Source organism: Pipistrellus hanaki, assembly GCF_964339955.1.
Source record: "Pipistrellus hanaki genome assembly, chromosome: 16".
In the NCBI taxonomy this organism is placed as follows: Eukaryota; Metazoa; Chordata; class Mammalia; order Chiroptera; family Vespertilionidae; genus Pipistrellus; species Pipistrellus hanaki.
Window position 1 is genome coordinate 20,334,656 of NC_140518.1, and position 22,691 is coordinate 20,357,346.

The 22,691-nt window shown below is 53.7% G+C and overlaps 1 protein-coding gene across 14 annotated transcripts in view; it reads right to left on the bottom strand.

Annotated features, from left to right (window-relative positions):
* Nucleotides 1-22,691, bottom strand: part of BCAS3 (BCAS3 microtubule associated cell migration factor) — a 463,099-nt gene that overhangs the window by 58,596 nt on the left and 381,812 nt on the right. The window lies entirely within an intron of this gene.

A 22,691-nucleotide genomic window follows, 5' to 3' on the forward strand; every position in this document is an offset into this window, starting at 1 on the left:
GGAGAGGGCGCCTGGTCCGCCCGCAGCGGCCGGAGCCCGCTCCCCGCACCATCGATCCCGTCCGAGAGGAATTCCTCAGGGGGAAGCAGCTAAACGTGATTTAAGTTGAAACTGTTAATTTAATAAACCTAAACGGCAGGAATTGTTGTATGTTACCCGGAGGAATGGGGCAGGTGTTTGAGAAGAGGAAGGGTTTCTTTTCTGAAGAATTGACCTTTTTATTTTCTCCTTCCCTCCTTCCCCCTTCTCTCTCTCCTTTCTCTCCCTCCCTCTCTTCCTTCCTTTTATCGAACAGGAGGTATACACAGCTCAATGATCGCCTCTTCTGCCGTTCTAAGAACCTCGGTTTTCCCTGAGAGCACGTCTCCAGTTCAGCACATTATCCGCTCGGCGCCTGCGGTGGGTCAGACACTCTCTGAGCGTGAGGGACCGCAGCGGGAAGATGAAGTTGGGTGAAACAGAAACAGACCGGTGAGCAAGGCAGACAGACGCCAGGGAACCTCTGAGCCTCCCCAGGGCTGGCGGAGAGAGAAGGCGGCACAAAGGGTTTGCCTCTTGGAGGAGAAGCAGGCGGCATCTGGCGATGGAAGGGAAGAGGAGGGGAGGTGAGGAGGGGAAGTGAGGGGGTGAGGAGGTGAGGTGAGGGGGTGGGGAGTGGTATGAGCAAAGCAGGGGGCTGGAGACAGGGGCCAGAATCCAGGCCCACGTGGCGGGGAGCTGAGGGGTGAGGCTGGAGAGTGCTCGGAGTTGGGGAGAATCACTGAGGTCTCCGTTCGTACCCCTGACTTTGAGGAAAGAGCACGCACCGAGGCGGAGGGTCAGACGGAGCCGGGTCTGCAGCCCTTGGGGGGGCCTCAGACCACGGAGCCTCAGGGCACGCCCCAGAATGTCTGGTGAGGAATTAAAAAAAAATACTTTATTGATTTTTTTTTTACAGAGAGGAAGGGAGAGAGAGTTAGAAACATCGATGATAGAGAATCATCGATCAGCTGCCTCCCGCACACCTCCTACTGGGGATGTGCCCACAACCAAGGTACATGCCCTTGACTGGAATCGAACCTGGGACCTTTCAGTCCGCAGGCCGACGCTCCATCCACTGAGCCACACCGGCCAGGGCTCTGGTGAGGACTGAAGGCGTTTTCTAAGCACCCTGCTCCTCGGACGGACGGGTGCAGAGCAGTCCCAGGTCGGGCAAACACAGTCGCTGCGAAGAAGCGCACTCCAACCTGGCATCCCTCTGGTGGCTGGGACCTCCAGTTCCTCACACACAGACCGGCCGGCGGAGAGAGCGTGTCCCCTCCCCGCGCACCATTCGCTGGCCCGCAGAGCAGTCAGCGAGCTGGAATCATTGAACCGCGGGCCAGCTGGGGGGGCGGCGAGGGCACATTTTTCATTGTGGAGACCACACAGCGGAGAGGGAGCGCGGAGATAAGGCCTGCGTGGTGATTTACCGAGTCTCCGGCAGATACAGCCGGCGCTGGAGTCCTCCGCCATTGCTATTTCGGGCTTGGCAGGGAGCGGGTCTGGGAGTAGATCGGGCCGCCGTGGCCGGACGGACGGGGAGTCGCTGTGGCGGAGGGGTGCCCCGGGCGGGCAGCGGGGGAGAGAGGGGAGGCCAGGCGCTCGGAGCCGGGAGGGCCGCTGCCGCTGGAGCTCCGGGGAGGCCGCCCTCCCGCCGCGTGTTCTCGGAGAGGGAATGCGGTCAGAGGGCGAGGGCCCGGCCGGCTGGCCGGACTCTGCGGCTCCCTTCCTGGCAGTCCTGGCATCCGCTCTTGTCCGTTCTGCGGGCGCGCGAACACCCCCTGCCTTCGGATCCTCTCCTGGGACAGAGCAGGGGGCTGAGCCTCCTCAGGTTTGGGGGGAAATGGAAAAAGGTGCCTCGGGCAGGTTGCCGAACGGTGCTGGGTGCTGGTTCTGTACCCACGGGAGGGAGTTGGTGTGATGACAGGAGCCTCAGCCGCCCTGAGGTTCCGTCTCCCTCCCTGCCACTGCCCTAGGCGACAGCGGGATTCGGGACAAGTCCCTTCCCCGGCCTGGGCCTCGCCTCCCACGGCATCACACCGGGAGCCGGGCCTTCCAGGTCCGACACGCTGCTCCGCGGAGGCCGCACGAGATACATGGCGGGGCGGGCGGAAGGCAAGTGAGCTTTTGTTTGAATGGGAACGGGAAGAGGCCGGTGCTGCCAGCGGACAGGGTGCCGGAGCCAACGCTAAGTACGGGGCGGGGAGAGCGGGCGTCCGAGGAGACAGCGGGGCCCGTGTGGTCGCTGGCGACACCGTCCTGCAGCGCCTCTCGCTCGAGCTCGTCCCCTTAATTGGGAGCTTGCCTCTCCAGCTGTGTATTTTTATCCTGCGCCCTGGAGCCCACACCAGGAGGGCTGGAGCCAGAGGCCGCTTCTTGTTTAATCGTTAACCGCCTTGGCCCTGCGGCCGGCCCCGCGGAGGGCCCCGGTCCAGCTGCTGCGCCTCCGGGCGAGCGGGGCCCCGGGGAGGATGCGGAGCCGGACCCGGAGCCAAGCCCCGTCCCTCCGGCGCTGGAAATAAATCCTTTCCACCGTCTGGCCCACACAGATCCCAGCCTGGCCGGCCAGGCCTCTCCGGTGGGGCTTTATTCTGGTAACAGAATGCTTGCGATCAGCAATTCTTTTCTCCTCTTACCCGCTCTCCGGGAGGAGCCAACGGGGCTATTCCTTGGGCTCCACTTTCTGCGTCTGAGATGCGGTTGAAAACCAATATTCCAGATGTTTCCTCGTGTGTTAAGTGGAACCACAGACGGAGCTTCCGGGAGGAAGGCAGCATGGCATGGTGGAAGGGCCCTCAGTGCAGACAGGCAGGCAGGCAGGCAGGCGTCTGCTCTGTGCTCTGGGCTTCCAGGCTGCATGGCCTCGGGCAGGCCATGCTCCTCTGACCCTCCGCTCCTCTGACCCTCCGCTCCTCTGACCCTCCGCTCCTCTGACCCTCCCCTCCTCTGACCGTCCGCTCCTCTGACCGTCCGCTCCTCTGACCCTCCGCTCCTCTGACCCTCCGCTCCTCTGACCCTCCGCTCCTCTGACCCTCCGCTCCTCTGACCCTCCGCTCCTCTGACCGTCCGCTCCTCTGACCCTCCGCTCCTCTGACCGTCCGCTCCTCTGACCCTCCGCTCCTCTGACCCTCCGCTCCTCTGACCCTCCGCTCCTCTGACCCTCCGCTCCTCTGACCCTCCGCTCCTCTGACCCTCCCCTCCTCTGACCCTCCGCTCCTCTGACCCTCCCCTCCTCTCCCTCCCCTCCTCTGACCCTCCGCTCCTCTGACCCTCCGCTCCTCTGACCCTCCGCTCCTCTCCGACGGACATGACAGCTCTGCCCTGGGAACAGCGCTCCCACTGCTTGGCAGCAGCCACGTTGTTCTGACTTATTCCCCATCGTGTGGTCTGTGCCTGACCCAGAGTAGGTTTCCTGATTCATCCCCGCGGAGTTGGTGATAAAGAGACTCAGGATTTTGAGGAGACCGATGTGATTCCCGATGAGCAGTGCCTCGCCTCGCACATGGTGCGTGGACGTGCTGGCTTAGCCCGGCTGGCGAGGCTCAGCGGCTGAGCGTCGACCTATAAACCAGCAGGTCACGGTGGATTCCCAGTCGGGGTGCATGCCCGGATCGCGGGCTTGATCCCCAGTGTGGGACGTGCAGGAGGCAGCCAATCAATGAATGATTCTCTGTCACCATGGATGCTTCTATCTTTCTCTCCTTCTCCCTTCTTCTCTGAAATCCACATACATACATACATGAGCTTGCTTACTGGTAAGCAGCACTTGCAAACGTTCTTCTTCCACCTGAGCCATGTCCATGATCAAAGGAGGGTGCAGATCCCACGTTATGCCCGTCGAGGTCATGAAAAGACAGGCGCTGAGAAAGCTCTTCGGCATGGGAGTAATTTCCTGATAAATTCAGAACTGATCCTCGGGCTCTCTCTCCCTGAAGCGCTCTCCCTGGCCACAGACACAAAAGCCAAGCCGAGACAGAGCCAGCGATGCCGATGGCGGCGGCAGGAGGTCCTTCGGCAATACCGATGGCTTCCTGGCCGTCGGGTCTTCCAAGGAGATTCACGGAGCCAGGCCCGGGCGTGGAAACAGCTCTGTGAGGGCCCCGGGCACACTGGGCCATTGTCCCCGCACAGAAGCCAGCCGGAACGAAAGGATGAGTGGGATTTTCCTTGCACCGGCCACAATACATATGTTTGTTCAAGGGAAAGAAGTCGGAGCGAGAAGACGCGGGCGTCTGCGGCTGAAGAAAAGCCGGTTTGTGCGGCCACAGTGGGGAGATTGTTCGGGCCGGCCATCGTGAAGTCCGATTGCCCCCACGGCGTGGCCAGGGTCAGTGTCATGCTGGGGTGTGCCAACGCGCCAGCCTCTCGGGCAGATGTGGCTCACACGGGGCATCTGCCGGTGGGAGACCGGGCGTCCCCGAGATGTGACGCCCACCTGGGCTGCCACCCCCTTTCTCCTGGCTCCCTTCCAAGCACGTCCTCGGACAGGGCTGCCGAATGGATGCCTCCCCGGATATCCAGAAACCCCAACGTGTGGAACCCAGCCCCACTGTTCTAAGGGGGGATTCGGGGAGAACACCTCGTAATGATAAGCCAGGCCCTGCATATAATAAAATATATATATATATATATATATATATATATATATATATATATATATATATATATATATTTTTTTTTTACAGAGAGGAAGAGAGAGGGATAGAGTCAGAAACATCGATGAGAGAGAATCATCAATCAGCTGCCTCCTGCACACCTTCCACTAGGGATGTGCCCACAACCAAGGTACATGCCCTTGACCGGAATCGAACCCGGGACCTTTCAGTCCACAGGCCGACGCTCTCTCCACTGAGCCACACCGGTTTCGGCGGAACATGTATCTTTTAAACACAGGAGGCCAAGTCCCCTTCGGTCCTGTATTCAGGGGGATGGAAGAGCAGCAATTTACCTACAAGCTCTTCGAGCAGCCTAGAAATTAGTACACGCCAAGTTCTCCCAACGAGAATAATGTGTCCTAATATGGAATTAAAAAAAACCCAAATATCTACAAACTAAACAGCCTGACTAGAGATCCCAAATTTGGACTTTGAAGGATGAACTCCATCAGCCACAGTTAAGATCCAATCTACTACAGAGAATCTGCAGTCTCTGATGGGGTTGGTTATAAAAATTTCTCAAAAGGAAGGTGATATGAAATCAATGTCGTAAAATAAACTTCAATATGTGTTGATACGTAGAGCAAGTTAGGCCCTCCGTATAGTATGAGCTCAAATAAGAAGAAAGAAAAGAAAAGAAAAAGAAAAAGACATACATACATCACATTTATATACATTTGCACAAAATAGGTGACAATAATGACAGCTAATACTTATATGGCATTTATGGTCAGGCAGTGTTTTTTGTGTGGTGGGCAAGCAGTATGTTAAGGGTTCTGCAAACATTCACTCATCGATCCTCAGAACAACCCTAGGAAGTAGGTAAGCTACTCTATGGATGAAGAAACTGTGGCACAGAGAGGTTAAGCAACTTGCCCGAGGTCACACAGCTAGGAGAGGCAGAGTTGGGAATCGAAGGCGACGTGGGCTACGGTAGACTCCATGTTCTTATCTGCGGAGCTGAGCTAACACCAGTGATCTGGAAGATCCTCAGAAGCCATCCGGAACAAAGCCTTCCCTCTTCATTCAACCTTCCACACAGGCCGACAGAATCGGAACCCTTTTCTCTGACAGTATTTGCCCCTAGAATGATCCGTTTAGACAGAATGAGACTTGGCCGCGGAGGGCAGGCCATGGAGGCCTCTTCCTCCTCCTAATTTTGGGTTCACGGCTTCACTTAATGCCAGGGCTCAGGGGAAATGCTGGTTTCTGATGCAGCCCAGAGAGCGATCTAAAATGCTCTCACTGCGGATTATTCCGAAGACCCCGCCACATAGGGAGCGGTGGGTCAAAGAGATGGGAGCTCAGACAGAGCAGGGAGGAAGGGCTGGGAATCTGAAAGAAGAAGAAATGTGATCCCTTTGATCCATTCACCCGGCAAACCCACAGACAACCGAGAACCAGAACTAGGTTCATTACTTCTGAATTCCTACATCTATTACTGGAGGCCCGGTGCACAAAACTGGTGCACAGGTAGGGTCCTAGGCCGGCCGGTGATCAGGGTGGATCAGGTTCCCCGCCTCCTCCTTCCCTCGCTCTCTCAGTGCCCTGCTGCTGCTGCTGGTCACCCGCCATGCTCCATGGCACCCCCTGGTGGTCGGAGCACATCTTAGTGAGCAATCGAACGCTGAGAGGACACTGCATCTTAGCCTTTTATATATATAGATTATTAACCATATGAACTAGTTCCTGCCACATGGCTGGGATATGGCTTCCTTATGAAGGTGGTAACCTAAATGCTGTCGTTTTTATAAGGAAAACTGCTTTAAGCATAAGCTTTCCCTTAATTTTATACCTTCAGCTCTAACCATGGGTAGTCTCGTTCACGGATATTCAAGGCTCCCTTTTCCAAATTCCCGTTTGACTTCACGAGCTGCTTCTTACGAGGGGGTGTGGGTTCCTGGGACGCTCCCAGTTCCCCTCTTGTCATCTCCTTCCTCTTCAACCCATGAACCCCCAAACAAGCCGCCACCTCCCCACAATCTCGGTGGCTTCACCATCCTAAACCACCGCTTGGAGGATCCCCTCGCCAGCTCCCCTCTCTGCTCAGAGAGCCTCACGAATGTCTTCTTCTCGGGAGAGGGATGCCCTCGGGCAGAGGGGCAGCACCTTTCTGAGACGGAGCAGCTCTTTCTCAGGGAAAACACACACATCAGAACATTCTCTCGGGACAGGATGAAGCTGGGAAGCAGAGGGCAAGCGAGGCGGGGCGGGGCCGGGCCCCCTGGCCCTCCCACAGCCCATCGGACACCCACTTCAGGCCCAGTTACGCCCTCCAAGCGGCCCCACGTTGCCTGTCCTAATGGGGCAATCTGGGGAGGGAGGCTACAGACTTTAGTCTTCCTGTGTTCTCATCTCCCCACGCCAGCTCTCTCAGAACATCTCCCCTACCTCTCCACACTCCCTCCGTACCCTGGAGTGAGGGAGGAGGAGAAAAGAAGATTCTTGAAAAAGATTCCATCTTGAAAAAACAAAACAAAACAAACTTTTTTGTTTGTTAATCCTCACCACAGGATGTTTGTTCCACTGATTTTTTTAGAGAGACTGGAAGGGAGGGAGGAAGGGGGGGGAGAGAAAGAAAAACATCAATGTGTGAGCGACACATGCATTGGTCGCCTCCCCCATGCACCCGACGGGGCCCAGGATCAAACTCAGGTACACGCGCCCTTTACTGGGACTCTACCCCGAAACCCTTTGGTGCGCAGGCTGACACTAACCACTGCGCTACACCGGCCAGGGCTCCATCTTGGAACTTTTGATGGATGGGTGCACACCAGTAACACATTATCTAATGTCACTATAAGCCTTCTCACACAGGCTAAGGTTCTCTTCTCCTCCTGCCACGAAGCTCAGGGCTGGGAGAAGCTTTACTTCTTAGAGGTGGGGGTAGGGATCCATCCTTGTTTGGGTTAGAATCACGGACTCCACAAGGAAGCGGGATTCCATGCTGAGAACAGTCAGAGGACGGGCCTGGCAGGTCCCGGGCGCCTCTGTCAAGGGGAGCCCACAAGGTGGGGACAGAGGGGACACCTCCAATACTCTCCAATACTCTCCCCCCCCCGCCCCACTCCCCTCAGGCCGCGGTTCACAAACTTTCTATCCGGTGCATAAAAAAAGTAGCTGGAAGAAAAAAAAAAAAAAAAAAAAAGCAAAAAAACCTCCAACCATAAATAATGCCAAGTAATAAAGGAGGTGAATGTTTCTGTTATTAGATTCTTTCATTGTATAAATCTGTTTAATAAGCTGGCTAGGAATCACTGATTGAAAACAGACTTAGCGTGGTGTTACAGACCAACCCGTTCCAAAGGCCAGGACGGGGACTCAGGCCAAGTTATATTTTTCTGCTCTTAACCAACGCAGCTTAAACTGTAATTGTTGCTTCCCCGTTCAAAGATGGAAAACGTCTGAGGAGGCTGTGTTCGGAGGGAGGGGAGGGCATGCTCCCTGTCACAGACCCCCTCTCCCCCCCACCCCCCCACCCCGTACTCATTTGAACTCGCGGCGCTGTATTTATAGACCGTGCTGCCTTTTGTCTTACTCACCGAGAAAGGCTGGGGTCTGTGTATGACTCCTACTTCTTAGAGTCCTATTTCTCAACATTCATACGCGCGTGTTTAGAAAAATCCCTCCAAATATCCTCCTTTTGACCCAAGAGCCATGGCAACCACTTTGGCTAGAGAAGCTCAGGGAACACGAAAGGGAGCGGAGAGGGGTGTGTGTGAGGGGGTCGGGGGGGTGGCGGAGGGAGCGGAGGTCTCTGGGGTCACATTCATCTACCAACACGACGGTGTATAACGGCTTGTTGATGTTTTCCTGGGATTGGTTCCTATCACCGTGATGGGCTGTAAAATGAAATGCCATCAGCTAGCCGAGGGCCTGAGTGGAAATATTTACCAAACGGCATAAACAACAACACCGGGAGTCCCCGCGTCCTCAGCCGCGCTCTGGGGGCCTGGCCGGGGCACCCGCGCTGTTGTTTACAGCACAGGGATGCCTAAACCGCCCCGCCCGGCCCGTCTATCCTGGCCCTGGTTCCCAGGCCCCTTTTAAGGAGGCCCACACACAGCTAAATACCGAACGCAGACGGTAATTGGACGAGCTGGGTCCTTTTGTTGTTGTTAATCCTCACCCGAGGGTATTTTGCCCATTAATTTTTAGAGAGAGTGGAAGGGATTGGGATGGGTAGATAGATAGATAGATAGAGATGTGTGAGAGACACATCGATTGGCTGCCTCTTGCGTGTGCCCGACCTGGGCGGGAGAATGAACCTTGACCAGGAATTGAACCTGCGACCCTTCTGTGTGCAGGCCGGCACTCTAGCCACTGAGCGACACTTCCCAGGGTGGATGAACTAGGGTCTCTGTCTGACCAAGTTAATTCATGTTTGGAAGCGTTATGTGTCAACGGCATGAAGGCGCGCCATCTGGAGCTGTGCAGAGAGCTGTGCTCTGTCGTCACCACGCAGCAGATGCGTTTACGCCCTTTACGTAGGTCACATCCAAGTGCTAATAGGAGGCGTTCCAAAAACGAGTGAGAGCCGGACGTGAATACGTTTAATTCGGTTACTTTCCAGCACGTTGGCTGCGAAGCCTTTCCCAGGAGGCGAAGCCCTTCCAGAGCTCCGAAAAGGAGGCATGTGACGCAGCCAGAGCACAGGACTGGGGTTAGAGGCCTCTGTCGTCCCTTTGTTTCTGCGTTCTCCTCTCTTTGGACAAAATCCCATGGAGGGAGACCGGGATGATCGCTCTTTCCCCCGGGTCAATCCCACACACAGAAGGTGACGCGTAAAGGGGACCATTTATGAATGCAGACGTGAGGACTACAGGTAACAAGATTGTCCTGTATATTTGAAAGTTGCTAAGAGGGCAGATCTTAAAAGTAGATCATGCGCCGAAACCGGTTTGGCTCAGTGGATAGAGCGTAGGCCTGCGGACTGAAGTGTCCCAGGTTTGATTCCGGTCAAGGGCATGTACAGTGGTTGCAGGCACATCCCTGATAGGGGCAGCTGGTCGATGGTTCTCTCTCATCGATGTTTCTAGCTCTCTATCCCTCTCCTTTCCTCTTTGTAAAAAAATCAATAAAAATAATATTATATATAAAAAAAAGTAGATCATAGTATAAGGGAAAAATTGTAACCGGGTGAGGCGATGGATGCTAACTGATCTTGTTGTGGCAATCACTGCACAATATATGCACCTATCAGATCGTCATGTTGTACGCCTTATGCTGGCACGGTGTTATATGCCAGTTATATCACAATAGGACTGGAAACAAATGAAAAGGGGCCACCTACATGTTGACCGGAGGCTAAAGGAAGTGAATGCTACATTCGTTCTACTTACAGCCGTGGGAAATCCAACGAGAGAAAGAAAGGATGGGTGAGCCTTCTCTGCGATGCCTCTCCAAGAACTCGGGTAAAATGCACATAAATGATAGTAAACACAGAGGGGGGAAAGTGGGAAAAAATTACAGGTTGTCTTTTTGTTCCCCAAAAAGCAAATTTTCCTTCTGGGAACGGTCCCAGAGGAAAGAGGTGGCTGAGGTAGAGCGCCGTCACTCTTTGTGACTGAGGGATGGGAGCCAACGTTCAGGAAGTGCCAACCCCGCCCCGCCCGCCCTGGGGCCTGAGCCTCAGTCCGGCTCTCTGAGTCAGCGGCTTATGGGGAAAGAAGTAACACACACACACACACACACACACACACACCCCACAAGGACCAGCAGAACGACCCTCTGATGGACACCGTCAGCTCTGAGAGTCGCCGGGCTGTGCCCCGGCCTGGAGGCTGGAGTGCCACCTGGCTAAGGCCCAGAGCTGCTCCTAGAAAGAGCCGGCGCCAGGGAATGCCCATGACTAGGTGCTTTCACTGTGGAAACGGTTAGAAAGAACCGTTCTACTTAAGCCTGGGAAAGAGCCCAAGTTCCACCCAGAGATGACTGAGCCCTGGCCTTGTAGCTCCGTCCTTTCAGTCTTTAGAGCAGGGGTCTTCAAACTACGGCCCGCGGGCCACATGCGGCCCGCAGAGGAGTCTGATCCGGCCCGCCAGGTTTTTTGGGCAGTGAGTGCAGCCGAGGTGTTACAGTAGGAATTAGTAGTTCATATAGTCCGGCCCTCCAGCTCTCTGAGGGACCGTGATCTGGCCCCCACTTTAAAAAGTTTGAGGACCCCTGCTTTAGAGGGACAGGACCTGTGATAATGGCAATCATCTTAAGAAGAGCCACTTTCACCTGCTGCTTTTATCCTAATAGGAATAAAAACTTAGAAAATGGAGAGAACTTGAGGATATTAGGCAACTGACAGACACGTGGGAAGCTCAATGCCCTGTGGAAGTGTCTACCTGTATGAGGTACCTGGATGTGCACAGGGTTTTATGAAAACTCAGAGGAGAGGTAACCTACCAACCAACCTACCTACATACCAACCAACCTACCTACCACTACCTACCTACCTATGTACCAACCTACCAACCTACCTACCAACTTACCTACCTACCTACCTACTTACCAACCTACCTACCAACCTACCTACCTACCTACCAACCTACCTACCTACCAACCTACCTACCTACCAACCTACCTACTTACCAACCTACCTACGTACCAACCTACCTACTTACCAACCAACCTCCTACCTAGCAACCTACCTATGTACCAACCTACCTACCTACCAACCTACCTATCTACCAACCAACCTACTTACCAACCTACCTACTAACCAACCTACCAACCTACCAACCTACCTACGTACCAACCTACCTTCCTACCTACCAACCTACCTTCGTACTTCCTTCCTCCCCCCTTCCCTTCTTCCTCCCATCCCCGTCCCCCACCCTCCCTCTGTCCATCCGCCTGACCTTCCTTCAGCTGACGCTTTCCAGAGGAAGCAACATACAGTCTGTGGTATGACTAAGTAGACAGAAGGCAAAAGTGAGAGGGCCACTCCAGGCATCGAATACTGACTCATGGGAAACTAAGAATCCTGGTGATGGTGAAGCATGAAAACCGAGGAAGGAAGTGGTCAGCACGGTGGATGCCGAGGGAGGCAGAGCCAAGACCGAAGCCGGGCTTTGCAGGCCACGCTCAGGAGCCTGGGCTTTCTGCCTGGGGACCCGGAGCCTCTGGCAGGCAGGGCCCCAGCGGCACCGGGCAGATGAGGGAACACAGGAGGTAACGAGGCCCTGAACCAGGAATGCACAGGAGAAAGGTCAGGACTGAGAACTTTCAGATGGGAAGAAGAAGAAAGAGCAGGAATGGCAGCTCTGTGTGGGGAGGCCGCGGGGAGGATGGCCCCGTAGTTCCAGCTTTGTAGGAATGGCCTTGGTGGCGCTGTGGGGGACGGGGCACTGTTAGGAGGGCTCAGGCTGGGAACAGGACGCCTATTCTCCACCCAGCCACCCAGCAAGCTTTACTGAGCGCCTATCCAGCGCCAGGCACGGAACCCGGGGCCGAGATCACCGAGATGACTTCCAGCTCTGCCGTTCAGGAGGGCGTCAGCGAGGCCAGCAGAAACCTGCAGCCCGGAGTGATAAAAGAGGATGGAAACACCGATTCCGCCCCGATCCCGGCAGAGCCAGACACAGGCGCTGGGAGAGACGGGGAGCACCTGGCCCCTCCTGCGGGCTGGCCGCTGCCCACTGTCCTCGCTCCCCGAGAAGGAAGCCAAGGACAGTAATGAGCAGTGACAGCAGGAAGAGAGAGCACCAACGTCCAATTAACAACAGGTGGTAAGGCTGTCAGTTCAAATCTCCGTCTCGGAAGCCACGCCGGGATGGGGCTGAGTCCGGATCAGCATTCCGACTCGATCGAACCCCCGGCGCTAATTGCTGGGCGAAGCCCCTGCGCTCCCCCTCGCCCGCTGGGTGCTGCTCTGGCGGCTCCCGGGTGCCAGGCTGCTGCTGGGTCCCCCACCCTCCCGGAGGAGGGACCGTATTGTTTTGGGCCGCCCAGTGCACAGCTCTGGCTCCATCGACATCCTCTCCATTTTATCTCCATAAGATGACATTCAAATCTGACTTGGAAAATCAATACCAGCCCCAGCTTTGCTGTCTCAGCAGCAGAGCTGTTCACACAGGACGGTGGCTGCAGTGGCGGCCGGTCCAGCTCGGAGGTCCCTTCGCCGGGCAAGCCCTTGCCTTGAACAGCCAACGTGAGGGGCCTTGCAGAGAGTGCTCTCCCCTAAGTCCTTTGACCACACACACTCATATCTTTATGGATTTCAGAGAGGGATCGAGGGAGAGAATCATCAACAATGAGAGGGAATCATTGGCCGGCGGCCTCCTGCACGCCCCACACTGGGGATCGAGCCCACCATCTGGGCCTGTGCCCTGATCAAGAACAGAACCCCGTCTTCCCAGCTCACAGGTTGACGCTCAACCACGGAGCCACCGCGGCCAGGCCCGCCATGCTTTCCTGAAGGTGAAGGAACCATGGAGCCTGCAATCTGGGCATGTGCCCTAACCACTGACCTCCAGTTCAGAGGTCTACACTCCACCACTGAGCCATGCCGGCTGGGCTCTCCCACAGTCCTTAGTGCAGAGAATGAGCGGCTTAGGAAGTGATCTAGATCCCCAGTCTACAGTCATAAGGACTCCGTTTCACTGCCTTTCTCTACTACAGGATCCTCTTAGATAAAAACACACCCAGGGCCCATAACGGATCCTATAAAGTGTCCTTTCCGCCAAAGCCGGAAAAACACACACCATGAGTTCTGGAACCCTGCCACTCACCAGTGTAACCTAAAGTCTCTGCCTCTCAGTTTCCTCAGCATGACAAAGGGAATAACAGTGATACGGACTTTCTGAGTCCGCTGTGAGGATTGAACACGATAGCCTCGGGGCTCTAAGGTAAAGAGACGGTTTACAATTCCTCTAAGAAAACTCTGCATCTTTATTTCCAGTTCCCAGCTCACAATAAAGAGACTATCCCATTCCTCAAGAGTCCAACGGTGACCCCGCCGAAAACGAAGAAAAACTTGCATTTCGTTATTGGGATGGTGTGGCTCACATGTTGAAGATGCTATGAAATGGCACCACTTTTCACATTCAGTGGACATGAGTTATTGCTGAACGCTGGCGGCTGTCTCTGGAGACTGTGACATCATAGCCACAGCAACGGCCAAGGCAGACCCCGTGGTGCGTCTTGATGTCACAGTAAGAGAGGACGAGAGGAGAAGCGGCGAGTTATCCAGCAGGGAGGACAGGAGGAGCCTGGGCGTGGGCAGGGGCCGTTCTGGCTCTTTCCCCGGGCGAGGCGAGAGTGGGGCGGGCAGGGGGCAGGAGCTGATCGCATGTGCAGAGAACCTCAGAGTCTTCTGAGGATCCGCTGACGGCAATGACATTTTCCCGGCAAGACCTTGGGTGATCTGACCACGGCCAGATGGTAATAAAGAACCCAAAGTGGCTCTGATGCACCTAATTCTAGGGATGATCTGGCTTCCTTTTCATTGACCACTTAAAAGTTCCTTATGTGAAAATATGAAATTGCACACACCGATGTGTGAGAGGGGTGGAGAGGGAGATTTTTCACTCGGTCAAAAAATCATTTCACTCTGTGGAAGGCCCTTTTGATTCTAATCTCGCTCAGAGGTTACTAACCAGGGATCCACAAGTCCCTAAGGGTCCCAGGGGGTAGAATGCAGGTAGTCCGTGTCGGTGGGTGGAAAAAAACCCCACCGATATTTTCACTAACCTCCACCTGAAATTAGCACTTACATCATTTATGAGCATAGGCAACAGTCAGCGGGACCTGTGATTGTCACCTATAGAATTCAGCATTTTTATGACATGTCACCTTTACTGCAATTTACACCAGGGATCTGGAAACTTTCTGTAAAGGGCCAGATGGCAAATATGTTTGCCTTTGAGGCCTAAACAATCTCAGTCCAATGATTTCACTCTGCTGCAAAAACATGAAAGCAGGCAGTATGGCCTAGAGTGGGTATGGCCGTGTTCCAATAAAACTTTATTGACAATACAGTCTTTGGATTGCAGTTTGCTGACCCCTAGCGAAAACACATTCTGACAGAAATTATAGTACTGATCAAGTCTGGTTACTTAATATGTGTGTGTGTGGGGGGGAGTATACATTACTATGCCATATATTTGTGGGCAAAGAAAGTATTTTAATAATTATGTTCTGTACATTGAAAAATATTCTGAGAAGGGGTCCATAGGCTTGACCAGGTTACCAACAGTTCGTGGCAGGAAGATTAAGATGCCCTGTCACAGAGATAGGTACTTGTCTACAAAAGACTTAGGGGCAGAGGCTAGGAGTGATGGGGAAGAGAAAGCTGGAGAGACAGAAATCAGGAATCAGGGTGGTAGAACATACTGTCGACTGAAGCCACTCAGATACGAAATAAAAAACTCCCCGGGCTTTCCATGGCAGTTGATGGAAGAAAGGCACACACAACCCCCTCGTCCCTCCCCGTCCCCCCATCTACAGTGACTGCGCACAGAGAGGCCCACTTCGGCAAATGTCTTCACTCTGTTTAGGACAGCACTCACTATTTCCATCTTGCCTTCCCACATATCACTTTTGTAACCCTCACCCAAGGACTTTCTTAGAGAGAGGAAGGGGAAGAGAGAGAGAGAGAGAGAGAGAGAGAGAGAGAGAGAGAGAGAGAGAGAGAGAGAGAGAGAGAGAAACACCCATCAGTTGCATCCCAACCAGGGATGGAACCGCAATGGGGAATCGAACCTTCAACCTTTTGGTGTGCGGGTTGATGCTCTAAACCACTGAGCCACCCAGCAGGGCCCACGCCGCTCCTTTTTGCGGCTGCACACTTTCCCGTGTGTTTACAGGGAGGCTCTGCTCCCTGGCACCGGGGGCTTTAGGCCCCAAATTGGAACTTGCCTTGCTGACTTCCTCCCCCCAAAGCTCCCTAAACAGTCCCTTCTGGGGTGTCCGGGAGCAAGTTTTCTCTCTGCAATTTCTCTAGAAACCCGCAGCTGAGGGGTGGGGGGAGGGGTTGAAGGGGAAGAAAGGGACATGAGGAACAGGCACCTCTGTGCATGGTCAAGGTCAAAGCTCGACAAACATATCCTTAGGGTCTCAGGACAGAGAAGACACATCTTTCCCATGGAAGGCGGGCTGCTCTGTCCGCTCAGGGTGAGCCGTGCCTCGTCCTAATAATGCGACAGCAAAATATAATGCGAGGAGAAAGCACTTCTGCTTAGTACGGCACTAAACAGCTCTGGGTTACATTTACAATTTTAATAAACTGATTTGTCAAAACTGTCAGAATCAAGGGAGATCATCTGGATACCAGATGAACAGAAATATCTGTAATTATAAGTTGTCCTTTTTTCTCTTTCATCTTCTATATATGTATCTGTGAGCGGCTACATATTTCCATGCACGTACGTACACATAAATTTTGAGCCGTTTTTTAAAGCCTGTCACAATAAAATTCAGGAGTGGAAAATACAGTTCTCGTGGGAGCGCCATGGGACGTGAAGGCTGAGCTGCCCTCCCCGCCCCGGGACCCGCTTCTTCAGGCTGAGCCCTCCCGTCAGAGCCCAAACATGCCAGGTTCATCGCCACCTGGACGGCCCCCAACCCTCGCTGATCGCTCACGGGCTGTGTGACCGCAGGCAAGTCACTGCTCCTCTCTGGGTCTCTCATAGCTCTGTGTGCGAAATGGATATCTTGATGATGTGAGTTCACTGCCCCATATCTGTGGCACAAGTATTCCCGAGAACCCCAAGCCCTCTGAAGAATGCTATGAAATGGCCAGGAATTTGTCATGAGTGAATTCACTCATTTCAACTATGTCTCCCAGGTTTGAACCAGAATCTCGTCTTTTGCTAGGTTAAGTGTGACCTTGTGATGCGTGACTGCTTTTAGCTGGGAGGTGGTCTGCGTTTCAGGACACTGACCTCTGTTTCCACACAAGGGGTGAGAGGGCTTATGGTAAGGTGACCAGACGTGCCGCTTTTTAACAATTTGTCCCGCATCCCTCAGTGTTTTAAAAAATCGGGACTTATTTATTTATTTATTTATTTTATTTAGTTTTTAAAGTCTTAGTATCCAGTGTCTTCCTTTAAAAAAAAAAATATTTTTATTGATTTTTTTACAGAGAGGAAGAGAGAGGGATAGAGAGTTAGAAACATCGATGAGAGTTATCGATCAGCTGCCTCTTGCACACCCCCCCACTGGGGATGTGCCTACAACCAAGGTACATGCCCTTGACCGGAATCAAACCCGGGACCTTTCAGTCTGCAGGCCGACGCTCTATCCACTGAGCCAAAACGGTTTCAGCATAACAATTGGGACTTTTTAAAAACGCCGCAGGATGTGGGACAAATTGTTAAAAATCGGGACTGTCCCGCCAAAAGTGGGATGTCTGGTCACCTTAGCTCAGGGGTCCTCAAACTTTTTAAAGTGGGGGCCAGATCACGGTCCCTCAGAGAGCTGGAGGGCCGGACTATATGAACAACTAATTCCTACTGTAACACCTCGGCTGCGCTCACTGCCCAAAAAACCTGGCGGGCCGGATCAGACTCCTCTGCGGGCCGCATGTGGCCCGCGGGCCGTAGTTTGAAGACCCCTGCTAGCTTATGGGGGAGACGGGAGATGGGGAGTATAACTGGGAACACAGGAATCGATGGGGTGTGAGTGCCACCTCGAAGGTGGTGGGACATTTTTTCCTTTGGGGGCCCTGGGTCTGACCCTCCTTGAGGAGTAGCTCGGAAAGGCAGGGGGACAGTCATCATTATTCTCGGGGTAGAGAATCTGAGCTGGGATTTGAACACACCTGGAGGCTGCAGATGCTAAGACGCGCGGCGTCAGCGCGGGCAGGACACAGGAGAGTTCCCACATGCTAGAGGTCAGCGTCCTTTACATTCTGTTTTATTTTTATTGGCGGATCAATAAGGGATGCAGGCTCTGGATGACGCTAGCTAGGAAGCTGACTTTCTTTGGGGGGGAAGGGGTGTGGACAGTTGATGTTTAAGTACCCTGATGGAGTAAGGGCTGCCGTGAGTGTCTCTGTGGCAGTTTTCCAGCCTGCCACACTCCGACTGTGCTGGGAAGTACCATTGACCGAAGCATTCTGCTGATGTCCGGGCCTGCGTCTTCGGGGATGGAGAAGAATCTGCCATTCTAAGCCTTTTCAAATGAGAAAGGGACACAGATAGAGAAGAACAGTGCTTGCAGGGACCCTAAAAACCTGTTGGGATACATTCCTTAACTGTGCAGGAGGAAGCAAAGGTCCAGAGAGGGTTTGGGACTCGCTCGAGGTTCCACCGTGAGCTACTGATGAAACCGGAGGGTGTGGCCCTGTCAGACTCCAGACTGTTCACCTGCACGCAGACAACGGCAAAATGCTAATCGGTGGTCCTTCTCCTGTGTTATTCTCTCCGGACTATTTAGGAGCAGCCTTTCAAAGAGATGAAACACTCGGCTGTACAGGAAAGTGGGACTGTGTTCCTAACAATGGAGAGAATAAAACATTCTTGAAAGCCTAGCCACTGAGCAGAAGTTACTTTCGAGAGGAACACGGACATCTGTGATGTTTCTAGACTCCCTGTTTCATCTCCGCTGTCAGGCGCGGCCCGCCCTGTTTTATCTCTACCCATCAGCCACTGGGGGGCCGCACCGCACGGACCTTTCCAGCAACACCACCTGGGCTCTGTGGCCTTCTCCTCCGCCCACCCCTACAGGGGCCTGGGCCTTTGCCGACTGCCACTTTAATCATTTGTTAATTTGCTTAAACATCTGGTCAGATGTTGGAAATAATCTCAACGGGAGGGTTTATGCTAATGTCGCTCGGATGCTGAGAGTTTCCACATGCCTCCTCTCCCCCCATCCTGCGTGCATGGGATCGCGTGGGCGCGCGCGTACACACACACACACACACACACACACACACACACACACAAACACGGACAAATGACAGGATCGTGAGACAGGCCACGCTAAGAAAGAGAAAGTCCAGGGTGAGATGTTGGCTGCTCTCTAGGCTTCTAACCTCCATGTGCTACAGAGCGAGCGTATCTGATCCCCTCTCTGATTCCCTCCTCCTTTCTCTACGGATGGGACCACTCTCTACTCAGGTGCCCAACCAGAGCTTGAACAATGTTCTCAGATACCACCCTCTCTACTACCTTCTGGACTCACTATGCCCTTGGCCCTCCCAGAGCCCCGAGCTTTCGCATTCTCACTTCCTCTCATTCTTTTTTTTTTAAATATATTTTATTGATTTTGTGCAGAGAGGAAGGGAGAGAGATAGAGCGCTAGAAACATCGATGAGAGAGTCATCGATCAGCTGCCTCTTGCACACCCCCCACTGGGGATATGCCCGCAACCAAGGTACATGCCCTTGACTGAAATCGAAACCAGGACCCTTCAGTGCCCAAGCCGACGCTCTATCCACTGAGCCAAACCGGTTTCGGCACCTCCTCTCATTCTTAACCACCGTTGCCTTCCTGCAGGCATTCGTCACTCAGCATCAAGATGAATACAGTCCGTACTGGTGGTTCTCCTGGACCCAGTCTCATCCCCAATTCAGCCCATTTCCACACTGTAACCAAAGAGGTGTTTCTGAAACACATATCTGACCATATTGCCTTCCTCAAACTCCACGGGAGTAACCCGAAGCCCCCAGGCTCTCTACCATGACACGCAACGCTCCGAGTTCAGCCTCTGTCCCTCCCACCTCAGCTCCTATTGATGCGCCCCATCCTGGCCTTTCTGAAGCTCTGTCTGCGCTCTGACCTCTCTTGTCCATGGACGTGGTCCATGACGCTCCCTCTTCCCTGCCGCCTGGCTGCCTCCCACTGGTCCTTCAGGACTCGGCTCAAGCAATCATTTCTCCTGGAAGGCTCCCGAGGCACAGGGTTGATGCCTAAAGACGTTTGTGGAATAAATGAATAAACCAAACAAAATGGTGGGAACATGTTCCGGTGAACACATCTCTTTCCTGCAGAAGCACAGCCAGGGGAAAGGAAGCACGTGGGCTGGGCAATGAGGACCTTGGCTGGAGGTCATGTCAATGGCATGGCTTGGGCAGAAACACCCCATTTCGGGTGCCTTTGTGAAAAACACCTTTTCAAAAGTGAGGCTGAATCCAAAAGAACAGTCTCCCCACAGAAGGCCTGAAGCTTGAACAATAACATGATGGCCTGATTGGCGCCACCGGGAACCATCAAATCATAGTGATCATGCTGCTCCACGTCACCGATCCCACCAGCAACTGCCTCACCAACTGTCTTGAAGTCTAGCTCAAGGTCACCACAAGGAACTAGGATAACCCAAGTGACCTCTGGGTCAAGCCTGTCTAACCTGACTGAGGAATGAGGGAGAGGTGGAGGGAGATGCATTCTGCCTCACGTGGTGACGATACACAGTTAGATTAGGTGTCCCTGGGTTGAAGGGGGTGGGAGGGCAGTGAGTGGGAGAGAGCCACACCTCATTTCCAGGGAAGAAAGTGAACCTTCTCATGACTCTCTTAGGCCAGCGCAGGAGCACTATTGGAGCAACTGGTACATTTAACATTTGGAACAGACACCTCAACAAGACTGGCCTTGAAGGGGAAATGGTGAACAACATAGACTGATGAACAAGAACAGACCCAGCGACAAGGAGCCATGGGTCAGACTGATGGACCTCAGAGGGAGGGTGGGGATAAAAGGGAGAGATCAACCAAAGGACTTGTGTGCACACCAGTGGTCAAGGACAATAAGGGGTGGGGGCATGAGTGGGGAGGGGTGGGGGATTGAAATGGGGAATTGAGGACAAATATGGGATACCTTAATCAATAAAGAAACTAAAAAAAAAAAAAGACTGGCCTGGACCTGAGGGGTATCAGAGACAGACAGAAGGACCTTCCCCTCGAAGCCACGCCCCCACCGCGGAGCCAGAGAGGCAGCTGCCATCCGCTCCGCTGAGCCTGGGGAGAATGCGGGGCATTGTTGTTTCAGAGATAGAGGGTCTCTCCTCCTGCCTCCCCCGGGAGCCAGACTGCTCTCTGGCCGAGGCTCCATCACCAACACCTCCTTGCCGCCATCACCTGCTCCTTATAAACCACTTCACTTGAGAATTCGGTTTTAGGAAGGAAGGAAGGGGTCTCTAGCCGGGCTTCTCGGCCTGTCTCCTCCACAAGGTGACACCAGGCCTTCCCGTCAGCCGCGGTTTTGAGAAGTGATGTCACCTGCGGCTCCGGCCATGCGGGTGCAGGCAGCCCCCTCCTCTGAATTCCTGGGGTGCCCCGCAGCGGAACTGACGGGCCGGAGGAAAAGGGCCATAGGAGCGGGGAGAACGGTCTGGGGGGCAAAGACCTCCAGAGTCAGGAGTGAACCCGGAGTCTCCAGAGACGCTGCCTTGTGGGGTTCGGAGAAGACAGCGTAACCCCAGGCCCGTCTGCCTCAAACGCAGGCTGACCCCCGACAGCTCGCTTTCCAGCAAAAGGACTCGCTGCTTCCCGTGGATCGCTGAGTCACGGAAGTTACACGGATGACAACAGGTGTTCCTCAGACCATCTCCCCAGCAGCGTGGCCTTCTCCTTTGTGTATCAGACTGTGGGGATCCCTGGCCCCCGGGCAGGTACGTGAGGGCTGTGACCTGGGGTCTCAGAAAGGCTCGGTTTGGGCTGTGACGGGACCAGGACACTTACTAATTGGTGAGAGGAGACAAGGAAGGCCCACAGGCACCCTGTTTCCTTCTACAGGACCTCTGTGCGCCTTCCTTGTCTCCTCTCAACAATTAGCCAAGAAGCTGAAACGAGTGGTTAACTTTTCTCTCCATCTCACGTGTCTGAAAGATAGGCCTCTTTCCCAGGGAGAGTGGGGAGGCTTTTCAAATTGGGGTGGGCAAGGCCAGAGAGAAAAGAAGTGATCAGAGTCTCCTGGAGCGGAAGAATGAGGGATTTTCTCGAATTATAAGTGCGATTTCCTGCCTACAGGAGTTCTAACGTCCCTCCTGCATGGGAGACTGAAACCGCCACAACCTCCCACCCCGAGTGTTCTCTCCTTTGTTCTCCGGGGAGGAGGCTGGGACCCGCTCTTCCAAAGTGACATCACTGACCCCGTTTGCTCCCGAGGGGTGGGCTCTGAGCTTGCTCACGGAAACCCTCCCGTTTGCCAAGTCCTGGCGGTAACTGGCGTTATGTTCTTTGAGAAACCCTTATCAAAAATAGTATACGTATACCAAATACTGCGTTTGTCAAAAACAGCTCCCCATAAAGGACTTTTTTTTTTTTTTTTTTTTTTTTTTTTTTCTGGCGCAGAGGATCACAGGTTATTGCTTACGTTTCTATGATTTAATTAGAGATTTTTTAATCAGGGAGGGTTCAGCTTTGGAAATATCCTGTACGTACTGATGATGAAAAACAGACATCTCCGGGAAAAAATTTTAAAATGAAATCCACATACTTTGTTCCTTACGCGGCATCACGTAAGTGATGGCCTGCACACAGCACCTCACTCAGCAAGCCCGAACCCTGGGCCTACGGTTAGGGGGCCTCTGCAGGAGCCACCCCCATTCCCTTCCAATCAAACCAGGGAGCTGTCCTTTGCTCTTTAATTCTCTGCACACCTACCTGAAAGAGAGAGAGGGAGCAAGAGAGAGAGAGAGAGAGAGAGAGAGAGAGAGAGAGAGAGAGAGAGATGAGAACTGCTGTGAGAAGGCTCAGTGGCAAATAAGGAAAGTGGGAAAGTGGGGGGAAGGTGGGGTTGGAACGCAACTAAAGCAAACAGGGGGTGACCCCAGAATCCCGGCCCCCCGAGGGGCGTGCGGGTGCCAAGTCCTGCATTTCTCCTAAATGATCCCAGCAGCTGCAGCACGTTATATGTGGCAACTCTTTCAGGATCTGAGAGGGTTTTCAAAGTCGTGCTGGCAGCTGCCTCCTGTCGCCCCGCTGTATAATGATTGAACCTCTTGTTCCTTTTATAGAGTTGTTCTCTCCTAATAAAACACTAAATGCTGGTCCCAGCAACTGTTCCCGGATCACTGGATGCAAGCCTCCCTCCCTCTTCCTCCTCGCCCGACATGCCTTTTCTTTTCTGGCCACAATGGGCC